At 40.5% G+C, this 26,829-nt stretch overlaps 1 protein-coding gene across 2 annotated transcripts in view; it reads right to left on the bottom strand.

Moving 5' to 3' along the window:
* Nucleotides 1-26,829, bottom strand: part of gpc3 (glypican 3) — a 105,556-nt gene that overhangs the window by 65,922 nt on the left and 12,805 nt on the right. The gene's annotated exons all lie outside the window — the stretch shown is intronic.

Below are 26,829 nucleotides of genomic sequence, written 5' to 3'. Positions count from 1 at the left end.
TCTTGTAGTCTTCAAAAACACATCCAAGTTCACTAGGTCAGGGGCTAAGATCCAACACATGCCCAGGAATTAAGATAAATAAAACTAGTCTTTCAGTTTTGACAAAGAAAGACAGGCCGGTCTGTCTGTGCAGAGCCATAAGCCGTAAACATTTGCTTCAGATGAAGGAAGATTTACTGCATGTCAGGATGAAAGCTGGATTTTACATCAGTTCTGTTTGTCACTGCATTTTCTTTTAACGCAGTGTGACACTTTCAGCATCTCGGCCAAGACTATTTTAAAATAGCACTTTTCCTATGTTATGTGTGTCACATATGAAGGCGGACAGGATGCAAGTGCAGGTAAGCGGTGTATTAGAAAAAGCAAACAATTATGAAAACATGAGGCAAAGGTAAAGTTAGGAAAAAAGGCAAGGGTCAGGCGATCTACAAGGAGAAAATAAAAAATATGGCACGTACAAAAATAGCAAGGGAGGCTAGAATCATAAACCAGGAAATAAAACCAAGACAAAACAAACGGCTTGGTAACAGCAGAATACTATGTAAACTTTTTGGCAACAGGGTTTAAATGAACAAAATAAAATCAAGAGGTAAACTCAAAGCAGGTGTGGGAAATGAGGACAAAACACATGTGCTGATGTAAACAAAATAAACACATGAACACACGGGCTGTGCAGCTCGGCTTGCAGTGCTCTGTGCGAGTGTGGGATTCCTAAGAGTGTCCATGATCACCTGGGTATAGTGTAGATCTTTCATACTTCTCAGTTTTCATGTCACACTATTTTCTCATCACCTCACTAAATTCACACCCAGTTCACCTTGTCGCAGACCTTTTCAGGTGCTGGCATAGAAGTGAATCAAAATGACTTCCACTTCAGCCTTTTCTTTTCACCGCTGAGTGGTCATTTTGTGTTTCCAGGTGTCTGAGTGCTTGACCTTTTATGAAGATTTCATGAGAATCACTAAATGCAAATGGGCTGTGGCATGAACATGCTTTGCACATCATGGCTGATCAGAATGTGCAAGCGAGTATAAAAAAGATCAGCATTTCTGAAGTGTTTGTAAATCCAACATTGAATAAAATTCAGTGTGGCTTAGGCAAACATTTACACAGAATATGGTCAGATTTTGCTCTTTGTTTTTGTCTATCGATTTGGATTTGTTTTTTTGGACACAGTTTGTTACAGACAGTGTCAGCGTTTGACTTAATGACTGAGAGCATAACCCAGTGTGGTTTCTGAAGGGTACAAAGCGATACAGATCATCCATCAAAATGCTAATATTACCCTTATCAACTGAAGTGTCACTACTGAAATCGTCACTACTGGTCTCCTTTTAAAATTTCTGCAATTTCAAAACACTTTGATTGCCTAAATTTTGCAATGTGCACTCTATTTTGATCTGTTCATCTTTAAATTACAAATATTTGATGTATTTTGTCTATCCCTGCTTAGTTTTATTTCAGTAAAACACAGGAGAAATCACACTAGGAAGCTCCAACATACAAGAGTGTAAAAAGAGGCATCTTAATTCAATAGCTTCTCTCCTTCATATACGGTTCTAAAGCCTAAAGACAAATCATGTTTGAATCACTTAGAGATGACTAATAGAAGAGAGGAGGAAAACGGCAGAGAGAGAGAGAGAGAGAGAGTGAGAGAAGAGAAAGATAATCCCTCTTAATGTAATGCTTTATTTTAGTAAAAGGGTCATACAGATCAGTTGAACTGTGCACTGTTCTGCGCTTTCCTATCATTTTTCTGATCAGAGGGTCTGCATCCAGCAGCAGGTCCCATATCAGGTATCCTCTAATGGAGTAAGCAAAGTTGCCTGACACAGCACGAGCATGTAGTGAACAGAGAACTCTTATCTTTTCTAATGGATTACACATCCCCTTTACCAGGGCACTGCTATGGCGTGACCTCATTGAGCAGAAAGCTTCTGTCCGATAATGCTCTTTATAGAAAGAGAAGAATCAGCTGTATGAAGGATGAAGGATATACAGTCTATGTGCCTGTGCAAAGGGAGGAAAACAATGGCTCACAAGCCACCTGGATCACATATCACACACTGTACTGAAGGATAACAGATTAGCTGAAACTTTTATTTCCACCTTAGTCAGAGGTACAGCTTATCTCAATGTTTTTATGGACAAAAGGATTACACTATTAATGAGCTATTAGGATCAGAGATGAATGCTTGGTCAGCTTATCGCTTAAAATGCAGGCATTGTTCTTTCCTTCATTGAGTGCACACATTTAACCGTCAATGCACAATACGAAAAAATAAAATGCTAACTATTAAGATATGCTGAATAAGTACTCTGTCATACACTGCTCAATAATGAAGGTGGAAACCATATTTTTGACATTAAACCAAATCTATTCTTGTAGCAGTGAATAAGCAATATACTACCCTCCTATTCAATATTTATTTCCATGCCTGTCAGCTTTTCTTTGTATTAATATCTAAATTATTGCATTAACACAACATTATATGTCATTGTATTAGCCTTTGATTTCTTGCTTTTATTTTACATCATATCACATCTGACAGCAAAAAAAAACATGTGCTGTGTCTGTATATTCCCTATTACACGACTATCCAGTCAGCAAAAAGCAGTAACATATCCGAATTTTTCATATTCATAAAACAGTAGGCGAGGAATACTTGGACGGCTTACTGCTTTCACAGAGATTCTCACAGAGAACGGAAACAATGGATATTGAAATATCCCATAAGGCAATGGGACTGGAGCAGAAGCTATCAGAATCACAAATGGTGGAAGGCAACACCTTAGCACTTTTAAAGTGTAAGTGATATTTGGTCCTTTTGGTTACAATGGACTTGTTAAACCATGTGAGTACATTATTAACTTGGTGTCTTAAACAAGAAAAAAACCCTGCACTTATTATGACATCATAAGTCATATGAGAATGGCAGCATGGTGGACGTACTGTAGAATGTCCAGACTGTATTCATACTACACACATATACTGATCAGTATGTACTGTATCATTGACTGAGCAGTACTGATTCGCATGCAGTAGGATCTGTCACAGTAGGTGATTTCTTACACACACATGGTCTGTTCCTCAGTCTGGATTTTATATCCTGGATTATCCCTGATCTACCTTCTGTCTTAAACACAAGTACTTGTGTTTAAATGCAGTGGTCTAAAAGCTATTAGACTTCAAGACCTCTACTTTGCTAAAAATCTGGTGTGAACTACACTCAGATTCTTCTAAATGCATGAACTACTCTGAATGAAAGCAACGTTTCTCTGCATAAACAATGACTTTTGAACTTAAGTTGCCAAATCGGAATATGGTTTTATGTGAATATAAACAGCCAAACTTCTATTTCTTGGTACTTCTCGTCACAGAGACATGAACTCGTTGCAAAAAACGCAAACAAACCCAGAAACACAGGAAAGGCTAGCTAATAATGAAGACTCTCTCAATCACTCCATCTACAGCTAAAAGATGCACCAACAAAGGATACTTTGCAGATGGAGAAAGATCTAATTTCTACTTAGTCTGGCCATTTATCACCAATGTCATTGGATGTGTAACCAAGTAGCAGTGATACACCATATCTGAGCAAAAAATAGATGAGCACAAGCTTTGACCACCCACTGGCAGGGGGGATTAGCATTTCTGTCATGAATTTCCAGCAGTTGCACAGCAGTTTAGTGTGCGATGAGCACTGCATTGGTGTCATTTTGTTTCAGGTTTACCTCTGTTTACACTCCCATGTGCTATTCTTTCTGTTCTAGTCCTGTCTTCTTTCCTATGCTATCGGATTGTGTTCTGCTGCTCTGTGTTTAGTCCTTAATTAGTTTGTCTATTTATACCCTGATATTTCTTTGTCTCAACGCAAAAAGTATTATCGTGCATTACTTGTTGTAACTTTGAGCCTTGTTTTCATGCTCTAGTTTCTTTTGTGTTGACCCATTCCTGTTTATTTTGGCTCACATTTATGGACATGCCTACGATTACCTTGTCCGCTTGTGTTCTGACCTTGGGTATGGACTTTCCCGATTCACACCCTTGGGTCCCGGCTTCTCTAACCGCACATTACATTGCGGTATATAGAAACATCAGTGTTTGTACCATATGTTAAGTCTAGTCCTCTTTAATGAAGCCATATTCCTTGACCAATATATGGTTCTGTGGAGCCGTAATTAGACCTAATGACTCCCATGAGCAGCTCATACCATTATAGAGCCATACTTTATTCAACAGTAATATTTAACATCAAGCTGAGGTCATAAGTTTGCCGTGTTTAGCTGCTATCCAGTTAAAAATTCATGTATCCTAGCTGCTGATCTTTGGCAACGGATGTTGCAAATAAACTCATTTCCTGATTTTGCCCGGATGAACACCTGAACAGAAATATTCATTTGTATTAGGCTGTAATCAATATGTCCATGTACTCTGTGCTCATCTAAACAAGTCGCTTGTCCCAGGTGACAGGTATGCAAAGGTAATCCCAGCTCTGCTACACTGACAATTCTGACATCAATCAGAAGCCCTTGCTTCTCAAACTCATTATCCCTGCTAGGGGCAGATCATCAATAAATTAGCTGTGCAACGAGCACAATCAATTTCCCTGATGGAGTGTCACCTCTAGCCGCCAGGGAGAGCGATGAGGAGGAGCGGCGCCACCTGGCCATTGCTGCTAATACAGTCACTACCTGCCAGCTGAGAGCCACGCTCCATATATCACCTAAACATTTTGTTCATTCCCACTAGCTCCATTGATTAGAAGCAAGAAGCTTACGCAGAGCAGAAAGGATGATGGACGGCTTCTAATCACTTAGAGCTCAAGTGTAACCCGAGAAGACACTGGACACACCTGTGGAAGAGCGTCTGCGGATTCGGCGTGAGGCGAATTGCATCTGACCACCAGGGTGCTGCAGAGATTTGTGCGGGAACACAGCTCACACTGAGAGGGGGTTGGTGCTTCCAGCAAGACAGGAGACAGAGTTCTGGTAAGCGTGCAATACCATCGTTCAGACCAGAGACCAACGCAGCGACGGATCATCAGATGAGAGCATTAAGTTACTCACTTTCCCAAGCCATCGCTCATCTCCGCCGGCTGCTATCACTCTCAGACAAATGGGCTGCTATAAACAGATGGATTTCTGACCTGAAAGCAGCAGCAGATTCTGCTCTATCTTTCTTCATCCTCTTGTAACACTGTGGATATTCTGATCTGAGAATAACAACAGAGCGTAAACATTGCCAAACATTGTCTCGGTTTTTGATTCACAAGAAAGACATAGTGCGTATAAGGTTTTAGTGTGCATTTGAGGCCAAAAATGCCAGCAAATTTCTTTCGATCCAGGTCATTATCAAAACATTCTGCTTGACGGAAGCACACGGCATTATTAAGGAACCCTGGTCATCCAAGCCACTCTTTCTTTGGCCTTCTACCGAATGGCCGGTCTTTGCACTTTAACTCTACCGAACTTTCTCTCACAGTGGCATTAGATTTTCATTTACTTTGGGATTTGTGTTAGTGTGAATGTAAATATCAGTGTGTGTGTGTGGGGATGTAGGCTGTGTATATGCGTAAATGTCTTTGTATATTTGCTGTTCCTATTTCCTTTTACTCAAGTATGCATTTTATTATCACAATGCATCCCAGAGGCTTAAAATGTGCCAGACATGGCAGCTCGAAACGTGCCAGAACTTGCCCGGAGAGCCTTGCTTTGAAACCCTAATCAAAGGCAGCCAGAGTCAAGTGATGGCAATCTCACAGTCACATGAAACACTCAATAAAACTTGAGTCACTGCCATTTCTTCAAAGTCCTTTTCTATGAATGCCTACTATGCTTCATGCTGTATACGTCTGATGAACACACGACACAATTCAGTGGCATTCGGCTTTGTTCGGATTTTAACACACAGACAGACTGCACCTCTGAAAAGAGCAAACAAAGACCACAGAATACAAAAAGAAATATTGCCACAAAGAAAATAAGTGAATCCACAGATGACAGAAAGACTCTAGACTCTGCTCTCTGGCCTACCTTTCTACAGCTGGCATTTGTTTTAAAATAAATAGAAAAGCTCACCCCACACCTCTCTTCCTCTCCTCACGATTTTTTCATCTTTCTTCCTGGTTCTGTCATTCCTAAATATCACACCCATCCATCCAATTTCTCTCTCTCCTTACCACACTTTATTTCTGGGGTAGATTTTATTTAGCACTACACACACATATTAGCTGCTGGATTTATATGAATAGAAGGCTTTAGTATGAGTAATGAAGTGATAATGAATGAAAACTTGCTTCCTTTTTGAAGCAGGTCTTTAAAGCCAGATAAAAGAGCATGGGGCTGAACTGAAAAGCAGAGCAGTGAGGGGATAGGGGCAGGGTTTGAAGTGCTTGCGCCAGATGTAACACAGACCAAGAGGGTGCCTGGGGGGAGAGGAAGTGCGAATACGGGAGACGGCTTAAGAAATACAGAAAAGCACACAAATAAAAAATAAAGAAGAAGTCACTTGTGCTCAGTCCATCAAAAGTGAATGCAGACATGAAGAACTCAGCATCTTTATGTTTTTCTATTTCTTCAGTCTCTATATCTGAACTTCTCACACAACATCGCATATATTCACCAAGACATGGAGATCAGCAAATATTTTCATTCATGCAGATTCTGTCAACACTTCATTATCCGGTGTATTTATTGTCATCACTGGAGAGTTAATGAGGAAAATTAACTGAGCAAAGAACAACACCAGTCACACGCTCAATAAAGTTTTACCAGAACAACACGCTGCTATTTCAGTCAGTTGAAGTGGTCGCTTTTCTTCTTCCTTATGGCATCAGCAAAAATCTCTATTATCCTTGTATAGTGTATTTTTGTTCATGTCAATCCATAAGGCTTGTTTAATGCAGTCTAATATTTATAAAGCTATAATTTATGTTCTTATGAGTGTTTTAATCTCTAAGAGCATTTTTCTAAGCTTAGCTGTTGGATTTTGCCCAGAGGCTCTTAAAATATACCGCAGCGATGATAATGTACATTCAAAATGTCAAACTTTAAACTAACAACTGTTCTTGTGTAGCTTTATCCAATGTTCACACAAAGTTAATTTGGTTCCTGAACATTTTGTGCTAAATCATCGAGTTCCATCTCCTAAAAGATGAAATTTTATAGATCATTAATATACAAACATATTTGACTCAAGAACAGATCCATTTATCATCTGTAACCTCATTAATCCTGTCAGGCTTGCATAGTCTACCCCAGTAACCCAGGGCACAAGGCAGGAGAATTCATGCTAGATGGGACACAAAGCCATCATCTCAGATCACCATACACACATTTATACCTAGAGCCAATCTAGCTTAGCCAAGCTGCCTATGGGCATGTTTTTGGACAGAAAGAGGAAACCGGAGAACCTGGAGGAAACCCAGGTGAACACTGATAAATATAAATATATATTTTATAGATTTTGTAGATTTCAGGTTAAAAAATATTTTTGTTGTAATGATTTGGTCAATGATTTTTCTTAATCCTTGCATGTATTCTTTGGTCAGCGATACATATTTAGGTTCATTATACTGCTAGAAGTCACTGGCGTGTTTTTACACAATTTATTAATCAGTTTATTTTAAAAAGCTTTAAGCTTTGGTGATAATTTATTCAGGTTTTTTCAGCATCTTGCTGACCTGCTTTACTGGCATAAATAGGCAACAGTTTAAAAAAAAAAAAAAAAGATGTAAATGCCACATCCTGATATTATGAATTTATTTTTGGATCTTTTGTATATAAATAGGATGAAAGGATATGATTCATCCGTAGCCAGTTATCCATTTCTATATGGCCACCTGGGATGGGTGTCAAGGTATAAAAAGAGCTGTCGTTCTTATGTTACTCCCAGTATAAATGTCAGTATGCTTCAATTAAGGCATACATTATCCACTTTTAAGATAACAGACTTTGCTGCATTTTAGATCAAGTGTTCAGAGGCAAAATGAAAAAAAGGAACAATGTTAAAGATTTTTTCAGGCTCCACTGTACTGTATATGATTAACCTCCATTTCCAGTGTCGTGAGTTTCAGGCAATGTAATTCAAGCAGGACAGATTTACCTGCTTGATACGCAAGACCACTCAGGTGGAAGGAAGCGTGACTGTCAGCCTCAAGTCTGCTTTGATCCAGAGTAAAGTCATGTTCCTTCATGAGCAAACAGTTGTTGAATGCAGATGTGCAATAAAAATGTAGATGTGCAAAAATAGCAGAAAATCACAGAATCATTTATTCACGGAAAAATGAGAAATGATATGGTCACACTTTTGAACAACGTGTGTTTGCAGACCACAATCATGTGCACATGGGCATGTGGAATATAATACATGTGGAAATGCTGGCCATTATCCTGCGCACGAAGGGTAATGGGCAGCATTTTGATATGTATTATATTCCACATGCACACAGGAGAGAGGCTTTTCCAGACATTATTACCATCAGTAAAAGCTTCGCAAGGTTTAATATTCTTCTTTAAATATTCTGCTTTAAATGGCTCACTATGGCCCACCATTAGATTTGATTTCTTCTTTGTCTTTTGTGCCAGCCCAGGCCGACACCCCATCAAACAGGCCTTTCAAAAGCAAAGCCTTTAGAATTTAATCAGATTTCTAAATGCCATATTCATTACTATACAAACAGAAGGCATTGAAATCAAATGTGAAAAAGTCAAAACGGTGCCTTGGGGTAGGCACTTAAATCAGATTGTCATCGGACTTAGCTCGGCTGCCTGCCTCAGATGATGGAGCAGGCAGCAGTTTTGAAAGATTCTGTCTTCTAGAAGGCAGCGTTGCTGTTATTAGCTCTGATCCACGGCCCCTCCGGCTCATAGAGGGAGCTGATCCCCCAGCTGACTAGGACATTAGTTCCACCCCGCAGAGCACTGCTCAAGTGCGAATGGCCAGTCAGGTAAGATCCATATCTCAGCGCCGCTTTGACAGGTCTCTCTGTCAGCTCTGATAAATGCAGCACGCGTAAAAAGTGCTGCAGGTTTAGGACGAGATCAAAAGACCAAATTTCCTGCTTCAGTAAAAACAACTTTGAGCTGTACGTGCAGAGCCGAAGTCCAACCGTGTGTTCTAGTTAGCAGAGCTCAGGTACGATAATCAAAATTGGACAGCGCTGAGGTGGAAAGAGCTGATGAAAAGTGACAAAAAACTGCTAAAGGGCCTGTGTGCTGGTAGGACAGCTGTTTGATGTGATTAAAAGTTTGCTGCCACTAATAAGTACCTCTGTGAGATGAGTCGGGCTTTCAACCTTGTTTCTTTACTACAAAGTGATCCTTCAAAATGGGTATTTTTTCCTTGAACTTACTGTGCATTCAGACATGAGAGAATACCAATGGCTCTGCAGGAGCGGAGAATAATTTTCACCTAGCGGTTGGCAAGCTCTTCCTGGTCATGAAAAATCCCCCCTCTGAGTCACACTTATTTACAGGCACAACTGGAGAAGTGTTTACAGTTATTTTGCCCATATCCCTCCAGGAAACTGATTTCCACCACGTCTGATTAAAAATGCTCAAGCTGGGCAGATCTTTGTAATTCATGTGCGCTTGAATGAATATCCAAAAAAGAGGAATGTTGACTGCGAGGTAGTAGGCAAAACGTGTGCATGCGTGTATAATACTGACTGTGCATCAGCTGGCAGAGAGTGTGCGTGTATCTACGGGAAAAAAAAGATCAGAGCAGGATGAGAAAAGCCGATCCACCCACACAGCTGTGAAATGATTAGAGAAGCGGACCTCTCTGTTAGTTTGTTTGCCTCTTGTTAGGTTGATAGGAATAGCATTAGCATAGACGCTCCATGCATGGCATCACCCCAGAAAACCTCTATCTCTTCAGCTATCAAAGATTCACACCACTCTCTCCTCCAACTCTATTTTTCACTTTCAAACCCCTTAGTCACATCTTTTGCCTTCTTACCTATTTGAATTTGGTTGCAATATTTACCCGTATTATACATGTGCATTCTTTATAATGTTGCAGTTTATTTACTTCTAGTTAATGGAACATAAGCACTTTGCAACATCAGTAAAAGTATAAGAAAGGAAAAGAAATTAAGCGGCTGTGTTTGGGGAAACAGTGGGTATTAATCTTAAATACCCAGTGCCTCTTATTACATTGTCTATACATCTTCGGTTCATGTGCTCACCTCAGCATTCTATACAATATTACTTGAACCTCTCAGCACAAACAATAACTACATCTCTCCTTTTAATCATAGCAGCAGTCAGGAGGGAGAGGGAGAGGAAGAGAGAGAGTGAAACTCCCTCACCCTTTCTGCTGCTCTCTCTGGCTTGCAATTTTTTTCCCCCATCTTCTTTTACACCATATCTCCTTCTCTCTCTCGCTCCCCAAAGTCATAATGATGAATGGGTGAGAGCTGGCATCTGGACGCCCACCGGCAAGAAGTGAGACCGTTTTCAGCGGTTCTCCTAGATCTGGATGGAAAGGAGATTAATTAATCCAGCAGACTGGGAGGCAGGACACTCTGGGTATAGCACTATGTGTGTGAGGAATGAGGTTGATGAGGTCTTTAAATAAACGCCACAAAGGTACATAGAAGAGCAGCCGGAGGCAAGGCATACCAGTCTGTCCTTGACCTCTCAGCACATGCACACAAATCTCACCATCATCCGTTCCAAACTAAGGGGGGAGGGTAATGTATGGAGGTCTATTCTTAAACACATGGCATGGTATTACTCCCCTCATCAGTACAGCATCGCAATACTGTGATGAAGAGGTAAATGATCCGTCTGCCCTCACAACCACTCCGTCCTTCAGACCTGCCGAATATGCCCTTCCCAGCCCCATCCTGCTATGGGGAGGGAACTCTGGGGACTGAATCATCTATCCACACTCAATGGCAGGCCTGTGCCTGAAAAAAAAATCACCGTCCTGGTTTTACAGCTTCTTTTTGTCCAGCTCACTGAGTCATTTGTTTTAAAACGACAACTGCAGGAGACAAAAGAACCTTCTGTAAAAACTTGTCTTCCTCTAAACATGACAAAGTGACATGTGTGGTTTTTAGGAAGACTGGCATCGAAGCTTGTTTTGGTGCTTGCTTTGAACAAATGTCCCCTTAGGAACAATTTCATAGTAGACACGCACACACACACACACACACACACACAGACACAGACTCTTTAAACTAACCCACTAACCCACTGAGTCCACTGTACTAGACAACAATCACAAGCATGAGCTGAGGACATGGCTGAAGAGACAGAAAGTTGACCCAATCTGGGAAAAGACCTTGGGAAAATGAAAAAAAAATGACAGAGGGATATTCCCATTTGTCTCCCATCCCAACGGACAAGCGCAGTGACCCACATAGAGCAGACTGGAATAGCTACAGGGTTGGAGAACAACAGAGATGGAAGAGTGAGTCAGAGAGAATGGTGTTGTTAAATTAAAATTGTCCTTTTCTGTAGTATCCCTAACAGTTAAACCCTAAATTACACAGGGTAGCCTGAGAACAAGAAAAAGCCTTGAAGGCACAGTGTATTACTGACATCATCAAGTGTGTGTGTAAATTGTAGTTCAACATGACAGCAAGGTTTCACTAGTACACACAATTACAATGTAATTACCACAGTCAATTGCCAGCTAATTAACCACTTTGAAATCTGGATCAATCTCAAATAATCCACGAAATTTTGTAGCCTTCTACTTATTTTAAACACCTTAATTTTAAACCTCAGAGAGAAATAAAACACACTGCACTGAATGGACCATGTCAGACACATACACACTCAATGGATGGTATTATCCTGTTATTGGATGAATGGGCGTTATTATCCTGTTATTATTTTCTTGCCTTTCACAGCAGATTTTTTTTTTCTTTCCAAACGACATTCATATCCTTCATATCTTTTTGGTGGAGTTGCCTTGAATAGCACCCCAAGCCATATAAAAGCAGAGAATAATAACAGGAGAGGAGAAAGGAAAAGAAAGGTCATCGTGTCCTTGTGGTGGTGAAGTAGCCCAGTATTTCTCGCTCTTTATAGTGTAACAAATGCACTTTCATAACGTAGCTTCCTGGTGCCATCAACAGACAGAAATGAAGAGAGAAAAAGACTGAGAAAGGAAAGAAAATTTTTATTACAGGCTGCAAAGTCCTGACATGCCAAAGTGTGTTACCAAATATAACATTTATCTTCTAATATGAGCAAACAAAATATATACTGTAAAATAAAAGTCTACACTATGACCTTTGATTCAGGGCAAGATAGAGTTATCAGCGAAATGATAAAGAAGAAAAAGAGTAGATCTCTCACTACAGTTTTTCTTCAGGTATTCGATCTAACTGAAGGCTGTAGATCTCTCCCTCTCACACACACATACCACACACACTGTGGCCTGTCTTTTACGTACAGGTAAGCTTATAGCTACAGACCAGACCCTCAATTTCCTTTATGTCACACTACAGCATTGTGCCTCACTGACCTTAATATCCTCAACTATCAACTGATTTCGATCTCCTACTCGCCTTACTTGCCAACCACAACAATGTCCAACAAATCCATCTTAAACACTAAGGTCACCGCTCAGATCTACTTTTTGAATACTTTCATTCATTCTGATTAACGAGCACCGCCTGCATGTTAGCAGCTTGACCCATTTCTACAAAAGAACCTCGGCAGAACCGTCGCAACTCATCCAGAAGGTGTTGAAACAGAACACTCAAAAGCATCCCACGGGTTTGCCGGCTACTGCAGCACAGGAAATACAATCATCTCTATTGGCTAAATATAGAGACAAACTACACTAGGCAGAACTGGTATAAACTTGCCCAAAGGCCCTGTGGGTTACTTTGCTGCTCTCCCCTTGACTTAATGCTCCATTGATTTGGTTCCTGTTTTCTCAGCATCAACCCTCGGACACTTACTTTGGTTCATTAACAGTGGCTCTGATGACACTATCCACAGAGACCCAAGACTGCTGATTATTTACATGTAACCTACACACTATGAAGCAGAAGCTAATCAGGTCAGGTTTACAAAAATGTGCCCTCTCCAGACTCCCTGTATTTAATACTAATTCCAAACTGATAACCATAAATGCAAACAAACCTTTTTTTTTTTTTAGCCCACACCAAATAGAATTGTCTCCAGTTGAACATGTCTCTCCATGTAGTTTATCATAAGTACTAGGCTATTCGTATATTAGAGAGATTTATTCATTGTAAGTGGAGTCGAGCTTCTTCGTGCAAGAGCCAAACAAACCATTGCACTTTAAAAGACTAACAAAAGATGCAAGGCTAAACTTTTATCTGCACATATTCTTTAGATTTATACTATGGGGGAAAAACTCTAAATAAAGTATTTATAATTCCAGACAAGAATTCACATAAAGACCCAAGGCTTGGTTGATAGTAAGTGTTCAAAAAATGGAGAAAGCAGATGAAAAGAGAGAAAAAGTTAGAGTGATGCATATAAAAGCACTGAGAGGTGAAGGGTGTGGAGTTCAAAAAGAGCTGGTTATAGAAAAGTCAAAGTCATGGTCAGTCAAAGGCATGTATCATCTTTGGCAGATGAAAAGGAAGAGAGAGACAAAGTTTAGACAGTGAATGAAGCACAGGTTCAAATATTAAAGGGAGAGAAACGAAAGTAGTAGAGGCATTGGGTACCATATCCTATTGGAACTGTCCATAGTGCTGAAATATTTGACTGATAACCAATGAGCACTCCACTAGTAGAGGACCCTAACAGCTTAATTTGTGTGTATGTGTATCAACAATCTGCCAGTCAGAGGTCTCTGTCTCTCACACACAGAGTGGATGGCAAAACTGAAGACCCCACGGAGGCCAGGACGCATTTGAAGCCAAAGTCAGCCCTCAAAGCTATATTCACACATCAACCACAGTTACTGATAGGCCACGGATAGGATCGAGCACTACATGAGAGACCCATGTGTGCCACAAACAAGTCTGGCAATCAGTAGGAGGTCCAGTAAGCTATGCATGGATAACTCCTCAACACTCTCCATGCCTACAGCTCTGGCCACAAGCCACACATTGGCACTAATTTGTTCTCTTGCTGTCAATTCAATCGCAGTGTGTGACAGTGAGCCCTCAGACAGTTGCAAGGGGAATCCTAAAGCAATGGAGAGACAGAGAGAGAGAGTGTGCCTATAGGTTTGGGCTAATCTTACAGGCTCATCTTAGTTTCTACCCGTATGAGGGGATCTCTTTGTACTCACAGATATGCATTGCTGTGATCTAAACCACCAGGTAGAGCACGAAACAAAAGACCTAAAACAATCCTTTTCTCAACTCTTTTAAGCAGCAAGCCAACATGCCTATCTTAAGGGAGCCACGGCTTAAGAAGTTGAAGATTAAAATCAATTCGAGGCTGATGCTGACAGACATCAGAGAGCAGATCTGCTGCTTTAGGTCTTGATCAGAGCAGTACGAAGACGGAGAACTGTGGTAAAAAGGCTGACTGCAGAGAACAGCAGAGAAGCCATTTCTGGGTAATGGATGAATCCTGAAATGCTGAAGGCAACCTCCAGCAGTGCCTAGTAGGACATTTGTATCCTGTTCCAAACAGAAATCAGACACTTCTTCTCTCTTTTCCGTTCGTAGAACACCTGATAGAGGAGTTTACATCATACTTAGGCACAAATGGTACACAACTCTTTTAAAACTTGCCACTTGATTTAGGGACAGAATATGTCTTCTAGGGTAGACAGAACATTTTGGATGTAGCACCACCATAACAGCAGATCAACTGTGCATAAATATATATATATTCAAATATATTCACAGTCTATTGTTTACTGCGGTGTGATGTGAGCTGGGAAGCAAGTCAACACCTAACCTGTCACACCCTACACATCAAAAGACTTCAGTTCCAAATTACCTGCAATATTCATACACAGGCGGTGAATATCAGCTCTCCACAGAGCTTCAATTTATTTGTCGCTGTTCAAAAGCCGTTCCTCCTCCACAGCTGAGCACTAATGAGGACAGTGAAATGTTAAACTCAGCAAGCAGCTTTGGCCCAGACAAAACACGATCACACACAAAATCTCCTACCTACCCCCTGCTGGACATTTCATTCGACCACATACACACACATAGAGCAAGCCAGACAGTAGCATGTCTGTGAAACAGATCAATATTTCAACCTCATAGCCTACCTAAAGCTCAGCATTCATTTACACAAAAACCACTGTTATTCAAAGCACCAATTAGAACTGAGTAAATATATAAGATGGAAGAACATGAGAACTAGCTGGTGCTATGATGTGTGCACTGGGAGAATGAATGCCATGTAAAGGAGAAAGACGAAAATATGGCTCGTGTAATTAGTCTGGCTGTGATCCAGTCATTCGGCCTCCCTGATCCGACCACCTGTTGGCACACAGAGCTGTCTGTGGCAGGTTAATTAGACAAGCTGGAGCAGTAAGGGATAGTAAACAGATCCTGAGCTAGTCACTAACTAACAAGAAGATGCTCTCAAACACCCACACCCAAACATTCATGCCTGTCCACCCACTACTCCATCATCACACAAGCATATAGCCACATAGTGAGGGAAAACAGACCCAGCAGCACCTGCTTAGTCTGGCAGTGGCAGATTAAACAGAGGAGTGAATTTGCAGCTGTCTAATGATCAGCTGCATTCTGGCACAAACTCACCTCCTCAACACAGCAGCAAGGCTGACTCATCCGCTTAAACACTGAGAGACTTCTGTTAAGGTTATGTGTGAATGTGATGCATTCAGCGGACCTTGTCCACACTGTTAGAATCAGAATGTCTATAAAGAGTTTGTCCCTGCTATGTACCATCAGTGACAGTATGGAGCTAGGTGCATTTTTAGACTTTGTGAAGATAAAAAGATCCGATATATTTAATGCCAACTTAAATACTTGAATTCATCCATTTCATCCATCATTAGTCTTCTCTAACCGATTTAGCCTGGTCAGGGTCGCGGTTTGTCCAAAGTTAATCCTGGTGCAAGGTGGAAGAATTCAACCCAGATGAGACACCAGGCCATCACAGGGCACCATCCACACATGCATTAATTCCTGGGGAAAACTTACTATAGCATGTTTTTGGACAATGGAAAGAGAAGCTGAAGGAAACACAATAAACACAGGCTCAAGTTTGAAACCAAGACCCTGGAACTGTGAGGCAGCAATCCTTCTCAGTGCATCACTGTGCTGCCCAGTACTCAACTTGACTGGGAATCACACCCATTCTGAGAACTTGAATATTATTTTTGTTTCAAATGCTAACAAATGGCAGTTTCTTTCACCTAAAAAGACTGAAAAACAGTCAAAGGTTAAAAAGTAGTGGAGCACTTTAAAGTTTAAAGGGAAAAAAATAGCGTAGAAATTCTAAGACTGGTGTTAGCCATCTGTGTGAAAATAAACTAATGAACATCTGTATGAAATGAAAAGAAACATTCAAACATCTGCATGAAAAGAAGGAAAGAAGGAAGGAAGGAAGGAGGTAGAAATTGAGCAAAATAAGGCTGGGAAAGAAGCAGAGGGTTCATTAAGACATGGACAGGCTTGGAGAGATGTGAAGCTGCTGGACAGTGAGATAAGTGTTGAGAGGTGTGCTGAACATGTCGAACAGTGCAGCAGACAGCCAAAACACGGCCTACAGCCAAGGAAGAAGTATCAATAGAGGAAACAGCTCATGGCCAGGCAGCTAGTGAGCAACTCAACTGATGAAGAGGAAATCTGTAGTCCCTCTAGCAATACTCCCTTCTTTTCATTTATCTATCCAGTCCAAACATGCCTGGGCTGTTAAACGCTGAAGCACATTCAGGACCATGGTTCAACAGTGTTAACTCCAACATAAATTTACTCCTGTAGAGAATTCATTTGCTCTTCCACTGGTCTTCAGCCAAGCCTGTATAACTCTCATTACTATTCCTAACAAATCTACTGCAAACAATTCTGTTTAGCACTAATTAGAATTACAGCTACAGTATTACTCCTTCCTCCAAAACCAGGTTCTACTTTTAATTGTTAATCTACATTAAAAAACCTTTTTCAGTCCTTGCCCCAGATAAGGCATGCTAATAGATTTTCACAAACACTCAGTGGCTGAGAGGCATTTTTGTTTTCATTAACAATGTGCTCTTAGGAGTTCAACATAGTGTGCACACTCCAAACACTTCCCACACTCTGTCAGACTCCGGATGCTTCCCAGAGCCTTTAAGTAGTCACAGCAAAATCCAAAAAAGTAGTAGTGGGTTGTAAACAAGTCCAGCCATAGGCCACTAAAGATGCAGGCACATCTTGCTTTTAAACTTCTGGGTATTATTGGGTATAGGGCACACATTGGAGGCTCACAGTGAAGTGGCAGACATTGGAGGGTGCTCCAAAAAAGCCTAATGGCTTTTGATTCTTGGCCCTGAGGTGACAAATCTGCCATTAATGAGACAAGCCAGAGTAGGAAAAAAATTCTCTAAAAATCCTCTCTTCGCTTTACCACCTCATATACGGCCAGAGGGTTGAGTCAACATTCCTCCATCTACTGACTGCTTTATAGAAAAATTCCCCTGCTGTTGACTTGCTTTTACAAACAAAGGCCAAAAAGGCAAAGCTAAGCACTGGAGCTGTAAGCATGGGAGAAATCACTAAAAACAACGAAACAATAGAAAGAAAATGGAAAGTGAGAGGACTGATGCAAACAGACCCGCTGAGAAAATGCAGTATGGTGCTCTGTAGGGGCTCTTATTTGAGATCCAATACCATAAAGCACAATTACACACACACACAAACATACCCATGCACTGAATTGTGTTAAGCAAGGACATAGTGACATGACTCACGCTCTGCCTTCGCCTGGTTATCAAGGTAAGATGACGTGCAGATGGCACACACACACACACATCACACTTTCAAAGAGCTTAATTCCCTCCGAGGGCCCAGGTGAAAATGTGGAGTATGTGTGAGACGTGTGTGTAGTGTATAACGTGTGAAAACGGCATAGGTAACAGATGGTGCAGTGGAAGCCAGCACAGACCAGAGCAGCATGACAGTAACAGGATGGCCAGTCGGCCTCGAGCAGCATGGCCACAACAGAGCAGAAGCCACACGGCAGGACACTGAGCTTTTTCTCACAGCTACAGGAAGCATGGCCACTCTCAACCAATCACAAAGCCACACACAAAAAGGAAATAGAGTGGGGGGTGGTGGGGGGATGTATGCAGCAATGTTTTAACAGGTCTGCTCTCAACATGAGGTGGAGGGTCTGAGGGAGAATGGAAATTAAGATAAGAGGAGGGTATGAAAAGTAAAAAGACAGCGGGATAGGAATAGATGAGCATGCAAAAAAAAAAGAAAAGAAAAGAATTTAGAATAATAAGTCACATCATAGTTAATGCACTGAGCCATTTCACTGGTAGTGCTGAATAATTCAGCCAGTGGGTTAAGAGTGCAAGTGTCTAGTACAGAGTTCAGACTCTCTATATCGTGTGTGACATGCTCACATCATGCCATACAGAAAATCTCCAGTGTGCCATTAAAACTACATGAACCTGTAACCTTGATGTAACCTTTATACAGTAAGAATATGCAGATACGGGAGAAGTAGAACACTCTAACATGGCTAGGATGTTAAATTAACTAGAAACTAGATTCCTAATGTCCTATTACAGAAAAAAAATGTCAAGCTAGATTTAAGTTTTTCAGTAATTTTCAGTCAATTTCAACCAATTATTGACATCTAGTTTTGACTGCTACTTTAATAACAACAGATCAGATTTTAAAGAAACATTAGTAGTGACCAGCTGGCATCATGCCATGTACACCACAACCCATATTCGCCATTAACTGCATTAACAATGATCCGTCGAGGATTACCTTAAAATTCTGACTTCACTTGACCTCTGGAGTGCCGCAATCACCCTCATCTCCCTAGTGCGTGAGAGAGTGTGAGGATGAGTGACGGGGTGATCCTCTGAGCACCAGTATGCCCTGCTCTTCAGGGGAGCCCAGCAGCATGTTCAGCCTCAGTAAACAGCTAAAGTGGTAAGAGATCCTTAATAATTAATGGATGAAAATTCCCCTAGCTAGCCAGAGGTCTGGCCACAGCCCATGCCTTTAACACTGCCTTCAGCTCACCCTTAGTGCCTTTAGTGCCCACTGACCTGAAGTGAGAACACTCAAGTGCTAACAATGAATGATATCTAAAGCAGAGGAGTTTAATAATGATGCTTGCAAACTTAAGGCAGAAATGTGTTAATATTATTTACATGCCAGCGAGATCAAAATATTTCTTACAATTATGAGAAATAATATAAAGTTTAATTTCTCCTTTGACTTCATTTGTCAATATCTTAAAATCAGTGTTCTCAGATAAAACTTCTCAAAAAGAGTAGGACATACATTCTGTATAAACTGTATCATCACTGTGAAGATCCTGTATCTATATCTTTACCTCTTTTTTAAAACACATCATCTGCTGCATCATTGTCAGTCAAAAAGGGAATACATTATGAATGAAAGGCCACTCAATCTGAACAAAATCAATACTAACATGGTTCAAGTTAACTGCTCCGGCACAGGGGACCCTGTTTGTCTGCCATCTCGCTTCACCACATGCACACACACACACACACACACACACACACACAGTTCTTCAGAACCTATAGCAGCATGCAAGCAGTTATCTGACTCTTTCAGCATCACAAAAAGCCGGAAGCCTGCTTTTCACTGGAGACTCAATCTCACCAGTACAATGCAGGCGTTCAAAAACAAGGACAGAAAGGGCAGCAAACTACTCATCCTCTTCCCATTTATCCACCCATCAGGATCCATCCATCAGTATGGGTGTCTGGCTGCTGCTGTCAGGGGCCAGGATCATGAAGACAGAGGGTGATTGGGCATGGCAGACGGCTGCCTTCATCATGCCAGTTAGTTCCGGGTTTGTACTCTGAGTTCAGTGTCAGAGTGGGCAGAGAAACTGACAAGCATCTATTAAATAGGCTGACTCTTTTTCAAACAGAACTTTAAATGTAAGGAGTGAAAAAGAGGCCACTGGCCGCAGTCTGAGGTCATTGGCTGACTTCACATGTTGCATAAGCTGCTCAATAATGTAAGGTACTGAATGAAAAATACATTGACTGGATGTTAAATACATGGGCAGTTCAGGGGCAAGAAGTCTTCCAATGCCAAGGTTAGGATGAAAAACCCAAACATCCAGATGAAAGGGGGCAACGTGAAATGGCTATGATGTCAAAACCCAACGAGCTACAGAAAGCAAAGATATTTGCCATTAAAAGTAAATGTATAGCACCCCCTGAGCCCAGACGTGTGTTATATAGCCTCGAACTTTAACAATTAACTGTATTAACCCTGCTAACATTGTGTAGCTGCTACACACAACACTGTAATAGCCTGCTTAGGAAAAAAAAAGTATTTGAAAGAAAAGCTTAATTTTATCCCACATACAGTGTGCTCAGTCTACACTTTGATTTAGTTTAAAAAGAATTTTGGATTAATCAAGATTACAAGACAATATCCACCCACTCTATTATCTTAATACACAATTCCATTATATAAACATTTCTCCCTTAAAGTCTTCGAGATGAAGCCTAATTACACGAAGTTCTGTGAAGGGAGGCTTAAGAAATAATTTAGCATCACTTCAAAACGTTCCTTATTTTCAGCATTCGGAAGCATGACATGCCAGTCACGTACATTTCAATGCTGTATAACTGTAAGCAGTAAGAATCAATCGTACACTTGGTGCACATGCCATGAGAAAAAAACAGAGCATCAGGTGAAATGTCCTGTTTTGTCCTTTCCTGCATGTTTTCTAGCTTTTTTCCCACTTTTTTCCCCACATCACTATAAAGCATTATATTGTCGTAATCAAGAACTCGGCTTTCGCCTTTCTGCTGTGATCATTTGGCTGCTGGTACCTTTCCCCAGCTACGGCTTAAATAAAAATGCTAATGCACCCCATGAAGTGCTTGCTGCACTATCAACAGAGAGGCAGCTGCTGAAGTTAGAGAGAATGGACCAAATCAAACGACAGACGGACAATTACACACACGAACACACAAAATGCACAGAAAAGTGGGTATGTTTTTTTTTTTTCCAGTGGAGAACGAAAATGGCAATATTATGCATGACAAAGCATGTGATGATAGCCAGGTGAGATGAGCTAAGGAGGGAGGAGCAGATAGCGTTAATGGAGGATGTACAAGTGTTGCAGGAGGATTTGTAACATGGCCACCTCTACATGGCCCAATGACAGAACTGGGACATACTTAACATAAAACAAGAAAATGGTGATTTAGTTTTGATGTGAGGATCTCTTGCACCAACAAGCACAGGTGAGTATCAGAGCTGATTTACATAAAGTCAGAGCTAATCTACATTAAGTCAAAAGCAATAAAAATTTTCCTGTATTATAGGACAATTGCCCTCAGCTTCTCAGGATATCTCAGCTGTGTCTCTGGGGCTCTCTCCATCTCTTACTCTCACCATCTGCTTCCTCGGGACTCCAATCCCCCGCTCCACTGCTCCTTTTCACTCACAAACCACAAACATTCAAACTACGTGCTATTTCAAGGAATAGCTGCCACGCCACAATCAATGCAGAATTCCTTGTGGAATTCCTAATAGACAGACAAGCACCATGTCTGAGAGATGAGGTCTACCAGCACCTTCACTCCAGTATTAACTTTCCAGCCTGCATTGACCACACAATGCCATCAATGACCAGAAATTTTACTTGTACCTAAATAATCCATATTTATTTGAAAAAATGCCCCACTTCTTTTTCCTCTTAATATTAAGGTGAAACACATTGCAAAACTTGCCATCAGGAAGACCTCTGAGAATGTGAAAGCAGGCAAATTCTAAACACACTAAATATCCTAAATACTGGAACCATTCCAGTATAACTTATTTAGAAAGTTAAAAATCTGGGGCAGTGATGGCTCACTGGTTAAGGCCCTGGGGTTAGAGATCAGGAGGGTGGTCCACTGTTCAGGCAAGGCTGTTAATAATGCTCAGTTGAAGTAGCATCAGCCAAAAAAGTGTCATCCAAGTGAGTTAAATATAAATGTATAGAACCTTTAACTATTGAAAGAACCTCTGAAGAACTCTTAAGCCTTGTACACACTAAACAAATTTAGCCCCGATTTCTCAGTCCACACACTAATTTTGCAGTTCAGGGATTACTCTTCAACTCTGCATGCGATCCCAGCAGCCACTTGTGCGTGAAAGGTTGAGCAATGCAAATGCTGAAACATATTTTCAAAAGAATAGTGCACAGAAAGAGCCAGTTACAATCTGAAATCAAGAAATCAAATTCATCTGGTCTTACACACAGCAGATTCCTGAATCTAGTTTTATAATCCAGTAAACATTTATGCAGCTATGAACAATAATTTTGCATTTCAAACAGCAAAAATAAAAACACAACATGATTCCTGGGGGAAAATATTTTTTACACTATATCTCCAGCTCTAAATAACCTTCAATCCTACATCTTATTTGTCTTTTTTTCTTGATCCATACAAAGTCATGTAGTAGACAGTGCTCGCTTTTAGTTTTATGAGAAAGCATGATTTGGGGATCCACTGAGCTCATCTGTGATCAGCAGTCATTCAGTGTCTGACCCTCATCTGTGAGCAGTTGTGTAGCTTGAACACTTCTACATCCAACAACAATTGATTGAAAGCAATTAAAATCTTGTAGCGTATGTGGGTCAGTAATTTTGAGTAGTATAATCTGCACTGGGTTTAAAAAATAAATAAATTTTCCAATTTCTTCCAAATTTTGTGTCAACATTTTGTTGAACATATAAATATATATGTATAGGGTACTCTATTGGCGTTCCATACCAGAAAAATTCTCATCGTGCTCGGTGTTCCTGGGACAGTCTCTCGATCCACTGCATCCCTGATCAGGATAAATGAAGACGACTGAATGAAGGAATGAATATACAGTGTATTACAACTGTATCGCTATAAACCCAAACAAGATCTTCTTTATTTCTGGGACATCTATTGCAAAGTAAGAAGCAAAAAGTTTGAGTTTCCTGAACATGCATTTTGTCCCTAATAACAAAGTCATATGAAATCCACCCAGAAACACCCAGCTATATTTTTAGGAGATAAAAGGATCTTCAGTTAGTGGTTCTTTGCATAGTTAACAGTTCTATATTTCCAAATCGGTTCTACTTGCAACTTGAAAGGAAAGCTTCCCACAGAGGAACATACCGGAGAACCTTTAGAGTGCTAGATGAAACCTGCCTAAATCTAAATAGCTTGGCTTTCTGCAGTGTAGATAACATTCTAGCCTGGTCTAGGTGTCTCCAGCCACAAAAACAACCATAAAGCAACTGAGTTGGAAAACTAATTATAAGTTGATTGCAAAAGATGCGATAATGACCAGTCTATTCATGCTCATCAGGCAAATGATGCACGAAGGGCTTGTTTGTGGGATGATGCTGCCTCTTTTACCATCATTAAGCTATTAAATTTGCCCCAGGCGATTAGAAAACAACTTCAAAAGCCTTGCATGTCTGGCTGTTATTGGGTTATGGCAAAACTTCCACGGAGAAGTAAATTACTCCGATGATTGAGTGAGACAGGATTTATAAAACACAACACAAGTACGACTGCAAAAGAGCAACAATTACAAAATGTAGCAAAGACCAGTCTTAAGGACACAGAGTTGAGACATACACTAATGAGGACAGAACATGGTGTGCATTAGGGTTCAGGTCATTACTGTAAATCTGACAATTCATTGAGAGGGAAGATGTCTAATTGCAAGGAGTGTGACTTGGTGTGGGTACTTGTAGAATCAGTGAAGTAAATGTTTCTCATAATTAAAGCTAATTGAGAGGAGAGGGCATAGTGTCAATGATGTAAGCTGGTTATGAGATTTTTTTAATGAGATCCATATGTATTCATATGCACCAGGGTTACTCAAATAACTTAATACCACACGTGATGTTCCACATTCTCCCAATTTAACTGCCTATAAAATTCTATAGCTTATCCTCTCAGCTGAGATTCTACACCCAGTTCCGACTTCTTGGTACACAACAACTTCTGTGTAGCAGTGTGTGTGCTCCACATGACTGCTTTACTTGCTAATTTTGGAGGATTTCAGGACTAGTTAGATGGTTTGTCAAGTTTGCGCTCGGCTCAAATCTGATGGTAGTGTTAAACTAATACATACATTCGCTCCAGTAACAATAGCAGGGTCTCAGTGGATGCAAAGTGTATTCCGGAAACAATGAGCAAGTGACAAGATGGGAATACACACTGTATGGGACACCAGTCTGTCTCATGCCTGGCTTAACCTAATATACTTGTTAATTTAATTTACTTATTAGCTGATTTCCATCTGCCATTTTTTCATGGCAGACAAGCAGAAGCTCATATAATTTGAGACTATGCTTATTTGGCCTGTTCTTTAAAACATTTGCTTGATTCTTTATGTTTTGCTTAGATGACATCTGTTATATGACCAACAGCTTGTGGACACAAATACACATCACACCAATAACTGTTGGAAGCACACAATTGTATAGAATGTTTTTATATGCAACGGCATTACAATTTCCCTTCACTGGAACTAATGGATGCAAACCTATTCCCCTGTGAACAAAGCCAGGTTCATGAAGATGCGGCTTGCCAAAGTTGGAGTGGAAGAACTCGAGTGGCCTATACGGAGAAGTGACCTCAACCCTATCGAACGCCTCTTTACCTGACAACAGCGTATGACCTCACTAATGCTCTTGTGGATGAATTGGCAAATCCCTACATCCATGATCCAAACTATAGCAAAGAGCCTTCCCAGAAGAGTGGAGTAATTATGAGAGCAAAGGGGAACTAAATCAGGAATGGGATGTTCAAATGAGACGGTCATACGGGTGATGGTCATGTGTCTACAAACGTTTGACCATTTAGTGTAGTCATGTAGTGTAGTCACACACACTGGGAGGGGTTCGGTTAGAGAAATAGCAATTTCAAAAAAGCTGTCACAATTTATGTCTAGAAAAATTGAAACCTCAACACAAAGCCTACCTTATGAAATGACAGAGACTTGCACAGATTCTGATTTCAGCTAGGATCTTTGGAGAATAAAAATGCCCTAAAATATAAATGAGTTTTTTTGACCGCCAGAATAGGTCCTTACTTACACTTTATATAGTCCTTCTCACATTTCAAACCCAGAGTAGATTCAACACCGACTTTAATACTACTGTCTATGGGAATTGCGTGTTCCTTTTTTTAATGAATAAGAGAAGGTGTAAATTAGCCCCATCTTTAAGCAGCTAAACAAAGTCTGGTGTAGCATAAAAAAAAATCCCCCGAGGCTCAGCCACTGGAATTAAACTGTCAGTCACTATAAATGACATGCAGGTTACAAAAAACTGATTAAGATTACGATCTCTAGTATTGTAGCAATTCCATTATCGCTAATTAGCCTGTAAATATTCTTTGCAAATCACTTACTTTAATGAACATGTCGCTATTTTAACACATAACAAAATGTGCCATCTAGTATATATAGGTTTTTATATTTTATTTAGCAAAAAGCAAGTCACTGTTACCAAATAGTGAATAATGCAAGTCCATTTATTAAAAAGTACATTTTCTAGAGGGAGTTACACCAAAAAAAAAAAAAATTAAATAAGCTTTTGAAATTGGCTGTACCTTTTGTTCCTTTACACACTAAGTGAACAGACACCCCTAGCTGGAAATATGAAGAAAATATTCATTTGTCAAATACAGCTAAACAATTAGGAATTAAATGGTAAGAACATAACAGCCTGCTTATGTGACTGGCTGCGCTGTTTCTTCTTACTTACTCTTGCTCTAAATATGCCCAAGAAGATAAAGCACAGAAAAACAGAAAATCCTGTAAAAGCATGTCCTTGTTGCATGTTGAGCTTCTTCAAGCTCTGAGCATATAGTTCCTTTTTGCAGGTTCTCCTAATTAAGTAGGTCAGCTGAAGTCAGAAACCTTGCCTAAGGGCTGTGTAGTGATATCGTCAGAAACAGTTATCAGTATTTGATTTTAGTTTAATCGCTGTATATATGCACACCTATACAATTAGCAAAAGGTATATATTTGAATAAAGCGCCACTGTATATTCCGCTGTTTTTATGATGCCTGTGTTAAGCAATTATAAAGAGAATGGAAAATGTAAATCAAGCTGTCTCTTGGACTAAGAGGCTTATGTGTTGTATCCACAATAAAGGATACAGTGTTCCTAAATCCAACCAGAAGCCAAAAGAGGAGAGCTAAGAAAACTAGCTGTGCTCAGAAGTGTGCCATGATGCAAGCGACTTGTCATCAGATGCACGGGAAAGTCCCAGTGACAGAGCCTCTTAACTTTTATGATTGTTTGACAAAGTTGCCTTCAAAGGAATGAACCTTTAGCCGTGTTTTGCAGCGGGATGAAACAGCCAGGTTGGCTTGGGGAGGGGCAGTAGGGGCTCATGGGAGTGAAGGACGAGAAAGTAAGGAAGATGCTGGAGTGGAGAGGGGGAGCCCTTTGATCTGTCTCTACAGCAAAAACTACAAAAAGATAAAAAGCAATGGGGAGACGAGTAGAGAAGATTGTAAGCAAGGCTCACTCGCTATTCCCCAAAGGATGGTGCTGGGGCAAAAAAGAAGAGATAAGAGCAGGCTGTTTTAGAGATCTGCGTGCTTAGGGAGTTTTTCCAGGCCTGTCACTGAAGCAATTTGCATTGAACCACATTCCTAAGCAGACAAGGGTCCAGCCACCACCAGTGAGTCTAACGTTGTTAGTATAAAGCAATTACCTGAGGCC

Source organism: Hemibagrus wyckioides, linkage group LG08, assembly GCF_019097595.1.
Source record: "Hemibagrus wyckioides isolate EC202008001 linkage group LG08, SWU_Hwy_1.0, whole genome shotgun sequence".
Lineage (NCBI taxonomy): Eukaryota > Metazoa > Chordata > Actinopteri > Siluriformes > Bagridae > Hemibagrus > Hemibagrus wyckioides.
This window is presented reverse-complemented; position numbering and strand designations above follow the sequence as displayed.